The 14182-nt window shown below is 39.4% G+C and overlaps 1 protein-coding gene across 1 annotated transcript in view; it reads right to left on the reverse strand.

The window, feature by feature from the left end:
* The window catches only part of ntrk3a (neurotrophic tyrosine kinase, receptor, type 3a), a 530438-nt gene that overhangs the window by 331034 nt on the left and 185222 nt on the right, over window positions 1–14182 (reverse strand). The window lies entirely within an intron of this gene.

Raw genomic sequence — 14182 nt, forward strand, 5'->3', positions numbered from 1 at the left:
TGGTCTGGCCAGAAATGTAATCAGCCGGTGATATCCATTACAGGATTAGCTAACCCAAGCACTGCTGCTGTTTGCTTAACTGAGGCGAATAGAGGGTGTTTAAATGGCTGGAGGAAATGGGGCGAGGTTGTGAAGAGGACAGAGAAAGAGAAACAGAGAGGTCACAGTGTTCAGATGGAGGTTTTGTGGCTCTGGTTTAGGCAGCCAGCGCAGCTTATCAGGCTACAGTCGTGCAAAAGGCCTTCGTTCATTGGGTCACCTGGTCTCAAGACTGTACATCACTGGCTCTCAAGGGACCACTACAGCCTTCAAAGCTAGGGTCACGTGACTGCCTCCATGGCATTACCCAGCTAGCCCTGCTGCTAGCCAGCTGATCTGCTAGCATGTTTACTGCTAGCTGTGCAATGTTATCCTATACTAGCTAGCTGGTTGGGAGTTTGTTAAGAAGTTGAAGGTGTTTTTCAATAGGTTCAACAGTGGGATGATCGTGGTCTTTGACTCCTCCAGTGCCTTTAACTCAATCCAGCCTCTCCTGCTAAAAGCATGCAGGTAGATATCTCCACAACTTCCTGAGTTATCAATGCTACGTCTTGAGTTCTTCTAAAGCAGCAGTTGGTAACAGAGTCATTGCACAAAACCAGCATGATTTGAGTCCTTCTGACCTTTTTAAGTGTAATTCATCTATTGGGTCAATAACATCTTTTTTAAAAGCTTTTTGTATCACTTGAAATATCCCCTTAATAAAGTGTAAAAACATTACATACATTTTATCTTTATATCACAAATCTTGTTTTTTCAGTTGACATGGTTGGCATGTCCCTCATGAACTTGTACTTGACAAATGCAATTCATACATAAATAAATAAATAGAAATAATGAACTGATCCTTTTTAGTTATCATGAAAATCTTTATTTGGTCACCAGGATTGAAAGACCCCCCCAGGGTATATACAGGAATCTTGAAGTAAAATTCAATACCTTTTTAAGACCTTTTCAAGACTTTTTCAAGATATTTTATGACTGCCGCGCCACTTTGAGCTGTAACCGATTAAATCAGCCACACCTTTAAAAGGGACATTTGAGTTTTTAAAAGGAATTTAAATATATTTATAACATATTTATTGCATATATGTCATCAGGTTGTAAGGCCACCTAAAAATTTAAGCATTCACCAACGTTCTCAGTTGCCTATAACAGCCTGTATGGGCCAGTTTTCTATGTGAAGGACTGGTCAGATTTCCTGCGAAAAGCAGCTGTCTTACATAAGCTATGACGTGTATGTACGTAACATTAAAGAAAATCATGTGAAACAGTGTGATGTGAACAGTGATTTTGTGTTTTAGTTGGTTTAAACTAGATAATGTGAGCTTGCCTGCAATGCTATGTGTGATAACTTTCATCGATCACTTGATCAATACAACAAAATTCAAATAGACCAGGAGGGAACAAAGATGAAGAGAATAACCTGAGTGATGAATAATAGTGTTGGCGGTGTAGCACATGCACAACCTGGAGGAGGTACTGGTCTAAATGACTGTATTAGTATATTAATATATTCATTATGTTACTATATTCAATATAATTTCATATAATAGAATATTACTTACCACTAGTATAATATTAATTCAAATTGCAGCTGTTTCAGTTTGGGGTTGTTTTTTATTCATTAACTTTGTGCAAGAATAATGCTCAAGGCTACCTGATAGTCTCCAGCCTTGATTTTGGGCTACTAACTCGTTAATAATCATAACCGTTTATGCAGAACAATGAGTTCAACATTTCTAAAGTTTGTTGCAGCACATCAAACTTTTTTTAAATCCCGCTCTATCCAGGCTGTGATTGGTCTGTTCACAAAAAGTGACACTGACGAGCATCGGCTTTATGAAAAGTTGAACGTGTTTCAATAAAAGGCACCGATTTAGCTAAATAGCCAGCTAACGTTAGCCAAACCCACACGCTCCTTGAATTTTCCCTGTTTCTGTCTTACCGATTCAGCTGCTGGCGGCGCATCTCGCTCTTGTTTTTCAGGAACGGGGTTGTTCAGATGGCCACAGAGCGACCGGCCAACCGGGTTAATCCCGTTACTCCTGATCGCCACTCCGACTATGTTTTGGAAGATTCGCATTGCGGGTCCAGCGGGTTCGCACGGATCTATTTTTCGGCGCTTTTAAGTGTGAAATAGGCGCTTGGTAGATCCCTGTGCCTAACGTTACAGAAATGAATCACACAGTCGCTACTCTTTGCCTGTCTAGTATTTTTGGCTATGCATTATAAATAAATACGTTTACCTATACTTTTAACAAACAAACTTTTGAAAAAACAGGATTTTCACATTGAAAAAAATATCTTCAAAATTTAATACCTTGTTAAATGGTGATGAAGACTTTTTAATACTTTTTAATGGCCTTAATTTTCGCAAAATTGATTTATAACCTTTTAAGACATTTTAAGACCCCGCGGACACCCTGCCCCCTGTCTTTCAATCCTGGTGACGTCCCTGGCTTAGCCCCCAGGGTGTGCTTAATTTGCACCTGCAAAATCTTTGCACTCGCATCTTTTGTTACTGTATTAGAACTACACTTACTGTATGTCAACAACCAGTGAAGGAGCAAAGATGTTAACAAATAAAAAGCGACAGAAATACTTCCATTTCTCCTCTGTTGAACAAGTTACTGTAATGTTACATGGGCATTAGAAGCAAAATAAAGGTGGGTGGGTCCTCCTCCTGGATCTTTTGTATATGTATAGCCTATATATATATATCAAGACAACAAGATGTCATGTTTTTTAACACTGTTTTATGTAACTGTAATTCAGTGCTGCAACAAAACTACATGTTGCCTTTAAAAGCATCAGGTGAACAAATGATGAACATTCACTTAAAAAGCATCATTTTTAGTGACAGTGTGTGAGCACAAAGACACACCTGAGCAGCAGGTATCCTATCTGTCACTGCAGCGCGAGCTTTAGCTTTGACACACATCAACGCTGCATGGGGGGAATTCACTGGCCAGACTGAGTTCTTCTGGAGGCTGTGACTTAAATGCTATAGTATTATTTTATAGTATTTATCAACATTATTGCTTCTCTTTGTTGAGTACATGTCTGCACTGTAAAACAAAATGATTATAATAAAAAAATGTTAATCTAATAATTAATTTTATTATTATTATTTAGGGGGGCTTAGAACCATGTTAGGGCGGCTTCAGCCCCCCTTAAATAGGCCTAAGACATCCATCTTTGGTTCATAAAAATTTAACAATTTTAGGCATCACAACAGTCGAGTAACATAATGTATGAGTATCTTCCATCATAAAACAAACAAAATGAACTGATCCTTATGTGAAAACAACAACAGGAAGTGACATCATAGAAGTCTAATGAGCAGCATCGTGCAGACACAGGCAAGTTACTTTATTTCACTCATTGTGACACTGTGGTTGTCAAGCTAAACGACTCACCCAATTACATGAAATACATTTAGAAAACTATTACTTTGCTATTTCATCAATATGCATGATTTCCTAACCTCATGCATTCCATGTGCTCTCCTGTGGTGCACCACATGAAGAGCAGTGGTCATCTTGAGCAAAAAATTAAAACCCTGTCACACCTGTTACTTCTCTGATCATAACGGCGTTGTGTTTTTAACACTGGTAGAGTTATCCAATAATTTAAATGAATTATTGTATTTGATCAGTCTTATACCACATGCATTTAATGTGATAATGTCCATGTTAAAGCTGTGTGTGTGTGTGTGTGTGTACACGTGTGTTTTGCCTAGATTTTCACACCTCAGTGTTAAGAAAATTGCTCTGAAAGAATGTTTGATTTAATGATATCACTTATAGAGACAGGGAAAGACAAAGGAAACAGAAAGAAAAATCAAAAAGAGACAACATTTAAAGAAGCATTCCGATTCACCGCGGTCAAAGGTGAATGAGCTAACAGCACATTGCCCTGTAAACCCCACAATCAGGAAGACGTTGCGGTATCAACAATCACTGATTAAAGATGTCAGTAACAAGTACCAGCAGACAAAACACAAAGTGGCAACAATCTGTCAAAAAATAGAGGTTACAGAGATTTGCTGAGGATTCCATCTGCTGGCAATGTAAGGAGGATCTTAACAATTCTCTGACTGCCAATCCTGAACTAGAGAAGGAGTGCTGCAACTTATTCAACAAGAGCTGCATGTACGTAGAGTGTGTACATTACAAGGACAAGAGTGTCCCAGTCTCCAGTACATATAACAATACCACAAAAGTATCTTTCACCCAGCGGGTAACAGAAGATAAGAATATGGATAAAAAGAAAGAGGGAAAAGATAGCTCAAGGTCATTGTCAAGAAATCTGTAGAGGGCACACAGGAGAACCTGACTGAGCTGTTCCACACCTCCCTACAGCGGTTCAAACAGCATCCCTCCAACAAGCATCAAGCAGCAGTATGCCTTCTGCAGCGAGCTGAAAAGGAACACGTCAGGAGAAGAGGCCTTGATACAAACTGACTTTTCAGAAAATTACAGCTACAAATATTACATTCAAATTATACATTCTATTTTGATGACCTATTCAATCTGTTTATAATGTACTATTGTGCAGTATGTTGTTGTTATCGTTGTTTTTCCTGCAGTTGGGTTCATAAACCTCAGTTCAACTGCAATTTATATCTATTATATGAATAATCTATCTATAATCTATAATATATATAATGTATTTCTTTCTTAAATGGTTACATAATACAATGTTTAGAGAAGAATCTGAACACTTTGGTCACTTTATTAGGGTACAAATGCTAGTACCGGGTTGGACCCCCTTTTGCCTTCGGGTCTACTTTAATTCTTCGTGGCATAATTCCAACAAGGTGTTGGAAACATCTGGTGACTGTGGAGGCCACTGGAGTTCAGTGAACTCACTGCCATGTTCAAGAAACCAGTTTGAGATGATTTTAGTTTTGTGACGTGGTGCATTATCCTGCTGGAAGTAGCCATCAGAAGATGGTACACTGTGGTCATAAAGGGGTGGACATGGTCAGCAATGGTCAGCAATGCGATCTCTTGAGCAAAGCTAGACAGCCAGTTAAGTTAACCAGTTAAAAATGATTTACACATTACTTACAGGCACATAGTCTCCAAGGCAGAAGCGGCATTCAGCAACATGAATCCAGCACTGTCTTTCTTATAACTGTGTTCGACTGAAGAGTGTGCTTCACTGAATTATTAACTCTGACCCAGCATGAACCCCTGTAATATAACTTTTTAAGCTCAGTTTTTAACTTATTCAACTATTAACTTAACTTTAAAGACAGCACAGGCAGGCTGTCACGTTTAAGCAATGCTCAACTGGTACTAAGGGGCCCAAAGTGTGCCAAGAAAATATCCCCCACACCATTACACCACCAGCAGCAGGCTGAACTGCTGATACAAGGCAGGATGGATTCATGCTTTCATGTTGTTTATGCCAAAGTCTGACCCTACCATCTGAATGTTGCAGCTGAAATCGAGACTCATCAGACCAGGCAACGTTTTTCCAATCTTCTGTTGTTCCCCCCTTTTTTCCCCTTACTAAACTCATGTTCGTATTGATAACTTCAACTCTCCTCTCATTAAAATATACTTCTTATTCCTTTAGAAACCATACTTTGTTAGAATAAATCTTCTCAGCTTTTTAAAACTGCTCAGACACATTTTCAAAACTACGTCTCCCTTTTTTAAAACTCTAAACACAATTCCCAAAACTGCTCACACAAAATGCAAAATGCCTCATATGTCCTTCAAAATTAAAACACTGCATTCAGAATGCCATAAACACACCCCAAAATGAAGCACTGGCATCAGATGGCAAGCACTTTTTTCAAAATAGTAAATTATTGGATAAACCATGCACACACTGTAAGTATGGTAATAAATTGAGAAGATAAATCAATACTGGTTAAGGTCAGGAGCTGATGAATTTTGTCACTGATGATTAGAGTTTTCTCTCTAAAGAAACTCAAAAAATCATCACTGCTGATGCTAGCAGGAATACAAGGCTCAGTGGAGGTGCGACTCCCTGTTAGCCTGGCTGCTGTGCTGAAGAGAAACCTGGGATTGTCCTTGTTCTCCTCAACTAATGATGAAAAGTAAGCTTGCTGCACGGAGGGCCTTTCTGTAAGTTCTGAGACTTTCCTGCCATGTTAAGTGTAATTCTTCTTGGCTAGTGGAACGCCATTTTTTTCCCAAGCCTCCGTGATATAAGCTTCAGTCTACGTGTTTGTGAGTTATACCAAGGTGCTTGCTTTCTTCGTGTAATTATTCTCTTTTTAAGCGGGGCAATGGTGTCAAGTGTCATTCGCAGTGTCACTGTCAACAAAATGATCAAGTTTGGAGGGACTCATGATAGTAAAGGAGTTCTCTGTCATAGGGAGAGCTGGTGTGGAGTTATGTTGATGGAGAGACTTTTGAAAATGTGTCTGAGCAGTTGTTAAAAAACTGTATGTCAACTTGGCTTTACAACTGTACAACATTGCGATCCGAATTACCAAGAGGTGGACGACAGAACGCTTTGTATGCCTCAGGCACATTACAATAACACTGATCAAGGATTCGCAACTGGCACACTGGACAACCGACATACAGTGAGGGGAAAAATTAATTGATCTCCTGCTGATTTTGTACGTTTGCTCACTGACAAAGAAAGATCAGTCTATAATTTTAATGGTAGGTTTAGCTGAACGGTGACTTAGTACTTGGGGGCAAAACCCTTGTTGGGTTTTGTTTTCTTGTAGTTGGTCACCAGGTTTGCACGTTATGGCAGAAAATTGTGTCCTCTTACATTTAATCTTTTATGTATGTTCTTTTACTATTATTATTATTAGTATTATTATTAGTAGTATTATTATGTATTGTGTTTTATCCTTAACCTTTCCTCTCCTATTCTTCTATACGTCTGTCCACATTTACTAGGGTTTAGGTCCGAGCTGTGTTGTTTTGGTGTTTTCCTCTCTTGTTGTTCCTCTCCTCTCCTGGAATGTTCATTCAAGGCCGAGAGAGGATCTCTGTTCGCCAAAACATAGAAACCTAGACTGTGTAAATGATGATGCATCCCTTTGCTCGGGGCCAGACGTTAGTGACTGTCTTAGGAGACAGAACCTCTGGTCCGGCTGATTTGTGTTGTGTTACTTCTCTGTTTATTCTCTTTTGTTAAATAAATTCTTCAAAGACAACGGTTGGTTGTTACTCAATTATTTGCTCAGCCCCTCACCGAGAATATAATTTCCATGACAGCACACATCTAAGATTTTGTTCCACTTCTCTTTACAGATCTTCGCCAAGTCATTAAAGTTTTGATGCTGATGCTTGGCAACTCTAACCTTCATCTCCTTCCACAGACTTACTATGTTGTTAAGGTCTGGTGACTATATACTATATACTTAATGTGCGTTTTCTTGAGCTACTCCTTTGAAACCTCTGCCATGTGTTTTGGGTCATTGTCATGCTGAAATACCCATCCACAACCAATTTTCAATGCACTGGCTGGAAGGAGATTCTCACACAAGATTTGACGGTACATGGCCCCGTCAATCATCCCAGCTGCCTTGAAATCATTGACAGAATCCTCCCGTGTAGTTCTGGACTGATTCCTCACCGTTCTCATGATCATTGCAACTCCATCTTATAGGCCGAGAGAGACTGACAGTTCTTTTGTGTTAATTCCATTGTCTCACCGAGCTGCTTGCCGATGGTCTTGTAGCCCATTCCAGCCTTGTGAAGGTCTACAATCTTGTCCCTGACATCCATGGACAGCTCTTTGGTCTTGGCCTTGGTTTAGTGTTTGGAATCAGATTGATTGATTGCTTCTGTTTACAAGAGATAAGATATAAGTCCCCTTCATACCCCACTCTTAGCATTAACTCGTATAGCATTAACTTGTACACCAAATCCACCTACCGCATGTACATAACACCGCACATAATACTTATTTATTCCAGCATTCTTTGCACTCATCACACTGTGTACATGAGTACATGTATGCATGCATGCTTGTATGTGTATGTGCACCTGCATATCACATCCACCTCCGACATGTACATAATTATAACAATAATGGTAATAATAATTTCCTCCTGCATCCTTTGCACTCTGTTCATTGCATTGCTGCTCATTGTATAATCCAGAGTCAAATTCCCTGTATGTGTACACATACCTGGCAATAAAGCTGATTCTGATTAACTTATCCAATTTATTGTGGAGGGAGCGTACTTTTGAGAGTATAATTTGAGGTAGGGGAAACTGCGACTCCTCTTGAACGCTGTTTCTTTAGCTTGTTCTTTGCTTTCTTTGGTCATTTGGCAGTGGAGACTCAAAAGCTCTATCTCGAGCCTTCAATGTCAGCAGGTGTTCCCTTGTATATACAAGCCGGTCTCGGCCTTTACCATTTAGTCCAAGACTTCCTGGGATCATAGAAAATGCCAGGTAGAGTGCTATCCAAATCGTTAAAAGTTCCATATTTATAATTACCAGCAAATAAAAGTTCCAGATGTCACAACAAACATAAACATATGTAGATTAAAAACTCGGAAATATTAAGTACAAAAATTTGCATGCATCGAGATGTGAAGCCCTGGGTCAGCGTCATAGCCATACCCCCAACAAACCATGCTCACTTTTTGTGTCCTTCTGTGTCACAGCTCTGTTCTGGCATCTAATGCAACTGGGTTTTTAGGTCTATGATCAGTCAGTTATCAAAGTGAAAAAGAAATGACAGAAACCTTTTTTTTAATAAAAGACAATAATATATGTATCCCATATTCATTTAGCTTACTTTCAGTTAAAATAACGCTTCAAAAAATAGTTTTGTAATTAATTTACCACAAATTTGCGTTGTATTGTCATCATGTGAGTCTGATAATATTCATTAGGGCTTTATAACAAATTTGTTTAGCTCTAATGGTGACTAGTCAGACTGAGCAAATAAGATTTGCTTATTTAATACTTCCATACATCTAATCAGATAAGATAAAAGTCTCAGTCAGCAGTCACAAACCAGGCGTGTTGTAATGAATATCAGCAGGCTGCCGGTCAATGATATTTGATCCAGCTGCTGAGAGTTTTGATGTCTCTAGTAATTTTACTTCACTGTTTTCCTCAGAGTAAAAACACCTCTGGAGAATACTGTGCAACATTCAGGCTTTCTATTATGGACTGCTACCCTCTGGTGGTCAAAAGGACACAATGGAGACAGAAAGTTCGAGACAAAAAAGATGTAAAGACCATCTTCTTCATTTATTCAGAGCATTTTGTATTTTTATGTTGCTTTATATACAGCAAGCAGATATCTGTACAGAGGACACGTATATTATTCATGCGTGAAAAATACAAAGAGTCAAACATAACAATTCACTGAGTAATTTTGTAAAACTGAGTGAAATATTTATATTTCATATTTAAATATTCATATACTGTAACAACATCACAAGAGCTTTCATGATAACTTGCCGATGTTCTGGCTGAGTTGCAGCACCACTTGTGCCTGTCACGTACAATAGGACCCTGACTGCTGTGAACTGAAGTCTTTGTTATTATGTTCTCAGTGAATTGTTAGTTTAGTTTACTTAGTTTACATTCTGACACAGTCTGTCTCATCTCTCCTGGAGGACGTGGATCAGGACTTTCTCTGAGCTCATGATGTGACTGGGTTTACTGAACTCCTGAGATTGCAGTCGCTGGATGCCTGCACACAAGAGTATGTCATGCCATGTCAAAAACAAAATCATAAACCTGACTTTCTCATGCCCATCAGTATACTCTTTTTAGATCACAGAATACAACAATAGATGATGTCACGTGCATCGCTCAGCCAAATGTGAAACACACGGTGACCTATAATCACGAGACAAGAATGTACAGTATACAGTATGTGATTAGCTGCATAATGGCTCCATAATAAATGTTTTCATAGGGGTTAAGAATCACTGTAACATAGCTTTGAAGCATAATGCTAACTCAAATTCACTTATAATAGATAGTGATGTTTCATAATGGCTCCTGATGGATCTGGACATGCTATGATAAATTATTATACCTACGATGGCACATTATCGCATATGAAAAGAAAAAAAGATGGACAGCGTGCAAATCCAACGCCAGGACAATATGCAATACAAAAAACAGCAAACAAAGGAGCAGAGGTAGTCTGCCCACTGAACTTTGCAAGCTCCCATATCTTTTTATTAATGCAGCGTCATGTTTGCCTGACGACGACCTTGTAGTTTCAAACACTGTATAACACTAAATGTATTGATGCCATGTCTAAATTCATTGTCCAGTAACTTTTTACACAATTTACAGATCATGGAATTCTAGAAACTTAAGTAGTCACACAATTATCTGATTCATGGCAAGCACCACCTGCATTGTTCCTCCTGACTGGCCGTTGCTGTTTGTCTGACAGGCTATTTCAGTTTGTAGTCAGTTTGGTCCTGAGAGCACAACCTACACATAGAGTCACTTTTGGGGTATGTAATAAATAGGTCCTGTTTTTCCATGTGAAGAGCCTCTCCAGGTGTTTCGAGGGGGCATCATATGCCAGACCAGTGTTTCCATGGTAACAATCAGTGACATCTGCTGATCAGTGGCAGCAAATGACACAAAAGAGGATAACATGGCTCATAATTTGTGGATTGCTAACAATGATGCTGGGCGGGGAATGAAAAGAGAAAGAGTTTAGAGAGTGCAGTAACCTGGCACTGAGCCGTACGTAATCAGACAGCTTTGTGCAGGTCTATCTTTGTGAAACAACGCCTATTAAGGGCCTAGTTGTTCTGCTGGTGCAGGGTCTATTTTGATCACTGATCACTTGGTGCAGGTGTAAATCACACTGCCTGTTATAATTAATGACTATGACGCTCCAAAAGTGGCATTCAGAATAAAGCGTTTTCATATTAAGCTGTTGTTTAAGCTGCACTACTCAATCATTGTCCTTTAGGGGGCAGAATAACGTCAGAATAAGTAGACAGACACACACCTTAGCGTTCATTTGGAGTCATGTTTGTTTCCAAGATTCTCTGCTTTGGTCTCCACCACCTCCTGAGGGAAATATCTGGCTCTTTAGTCTGCTGTTAGCTGCTGAGCAGGTCGTGAACAGCGGCTTTAACGGCAGTAAAAACAGCTGCCTGCTGCTGGAGAGAGTACTCAGACTGAACCTTATAGTAAATATGCTGAAAAATAGCCAGTAGAGCTGCAGAGTTTAATTGATTACAAATGTCAACAAGTGTTGATTCTTTGTGAAACAACTGTGTGAGGCTTAAAGGGGGAAAAAGCCAGTTAGTCTGAAATGACAGACTGAGATGAAGTTAAGTCATACTGTACCTCTGAGCACTGCATACCAGCCCTGCAGACCCTGCTTCAAAACACTGTTGTCATCCTCCGACACAAACCTCCTGCCATCTGAAGACAAGAACAGCAGGGAACAGGGTTAAACTGATTTTAGCTTAAATACCTGATTCTGAAGGATAGTTCTTTTACTGTAGTCCAGTTCTAATACCAAAGATTTGTTCCCACTCTGACTGATGATTTACTACAGATCTGTGGTACAACTGATCATTTGTTCTGGTGCTTTACCAAATCTGCAGCTATTAATTGTAATAACACATCAGAATTGGATCCACATTCATAAGGGGTTTCCATAGAGGACATGGAGCGGCTGTGTTTCAGGAGGATGAGCGGGTCGTGCACAGATCTATCTCCAGCTCCTCCTGTTAACATGTCAAAGTGTCCTTGGGCAAGAAACAGTCAAGCCAGCATGTTGCATGATAGGGCTACATGAGTGTGTGAGACAAAATTGTAAAAGTGCTTTGGACAAGACATTTTTAACAGCCAGTAACAGTATGACAAAGTGTTATCATTCTGTAAATGTGTTTGAAAATGGAACAGTATATAAGTACACTGACAACATGAAAAATGGGTTACCAAAGAAGAACCTAACAAAGAAGAAGAATTAGAAGTTTATTATAAACTAGACTATTTAGGAGGAAACGTAGGGGAAAATCCAAGAGGTTAAATCCAAACAAATTAACTCAATACAACATTTAGCAGTGATGTAACAGCAAATGCATGTTCAGCTGGTGCACCAGGCAAAAGATATAATCTCTGTCATAATGATACAAACTAATACATTTGGACCAGATTTGGACATTTGACTATATGGAGGGTGATAAACGTTGACATGATCGATAGATTCACATGAATGTAGTTCAGCCCAGTTCTGCCTCTAATCAACGTGACAGCAGAGAGACTGCGTTGTGCTTTAACTCACGTTTGCCCTTCAAGTACATCATGGACTGTGGACCCCAGTGGATGTTCAGCTGAAAGAGACGACAACAGTTTGCTTTGGTAAGAGGGTGTGGTACAGGAAACCAATGGAAAATGTGAGTAGCTGGTGAGTTTTACCTTGTGTGTGTGACAGGACTCTACGAACAGGGAGATGGCTAAAGTACAAGTCCAGACAACTGTGGCTTTAATCTTCTGGAACAACAAAAAGCAAACAACTCTAATCATATACCCGGCCGTCGCTCATCTCATCAGACTCTTCTCTGGTCTAACTCCACAGTTCTGCGCTTCCCACTGGAGTCAGGACAGCAGAATAACTGCACATCTTCCGCCGCAGGCTAAAAACCCCACCTTTTCAGGCTACATCAAGAGAAACTTAATTTGTCACTGTAGCCATATAGCGAAATGTATCTGGCAGCTCTCAGTGACCGGGAGTATCAATAAAAACAACCCTTGCTAGCACTCACTTTTCAAGAAAAATAAACATCTATAAGCGCTTGTACTGCTCACTGAACATGCTTTCAGTTATTTGTTTAAATGGGAAACACTCCCATTTGGTCGATATTTAGGTCTAGTTCCTTAGTGGATTGCATGTACTTACTGTAAGCTGCTTTGAAAGTGTAGTGTAATGTAATGTACAGTAGCTGCATTCAATAGTGTCCATTCGCACAGAAAGACATACAGTTCATGTGGATATATATGTGTACAAGATGTAGGGAAATGTGCCCTCATATCACTTATGTGGCTTGGAGAACACACATGTTGAATACAGGAAACTTCAAATGATATCAACTGCACAAATAATTTATGATCATAGTTTCTTACTCTGATGTTGACAGTGTAGTCAGGGCTTTACTAAACATACATAACACATAGAAAGTAGCAGGGGCGTTTTTAGGATCTTGAAACATTGGGGACTTAGCCCAGCCCATAAAACTTCATATCTTCACATAATAATTGACTCCAGGCCTGCCCACAAAAATGACTGGGCCCCTGAAAAGGTCCAGTTAATGGGCCCTCCCTAAATCTGCTTCACTCATGTCAACGCATGCTGTGCTCTCTCTCTATCTCCTACATAAACACAGACATGGGCTGCCGCATGCGGCACACTTTTGATGTTCGGATGTTGCGTACAACAAACATTACTCATACCATTTTCAGGAGAGGGGGTTTTCATTATGAAACAGGCTATATTTTACTAAAGAAACATTAAATAAATTGTATTTTTTTGTTATTTTAATAAGTAATGGTGATTATTTTGATTCAAAATAAAATTTGGTTTGTTTGTTGATCATTATTGCTGGACTGTATGGGCCCCCCTAGCAGCTGGGCCCCAGAAAGCTTTCCCCTTTTTCCCCTCTAATGGGCGGCCCTGATTGAGGTCAAACAGGATAAATCATCATAAACTTTGCAATCAATCTGTGGTCCATCTGCGTGCCGCACCGTGTGGAAGTGATCCATGGTAGTGTGTGGATTTAATTCTTGCATGTTTTGTTGTGCAGGATCACAGCCCTTATGTGTTCACATGAGGAAAGGTCAAGATAGGCTATCAGAGTAAAAATGGACTGTCTATTGCATTAGACTAGGCAACTTATTATATATATATATTATAAAATATTCCTGCAAATGCAGTGAAGAAGCTGATTATCTGTAATTTAGCTATTTCTACAATTTTTTTCCTTTTTAAATCTCCATGGAGGTGTTTATAAGATCACTTTAAAGTATCACTTTTGCTGCCCAGCCAACTTTTGTTGCCTGTGCTTTTTATTATGGACATGTAGCCAACCAAACCTCTTGCTTTGCAGCAGCACAGGCTGCCAAAACAATCTGATTATTCCTGAAACATCTAAATAATGTTCACAATGCAAAGAATG

This window comes from Micropterus dolomieu, linkage group LG22 (assembly GCF_021292245.1).
Source record: "Micropterus dolomieu isolate WLL.071019.BEF.003 ecotype Adirondacks linkage group LG22, ASM2129224v1, whole genome shotgun sequence".
In the NCBI taxonomy this organism is placed as follows: domain Eukaryota; kingdom Metazoa; phylum Chordata; class Actinopteri; order Centrarchiformes; family Centrarchidae; genus Micropterus; species Micropterus dolomieu.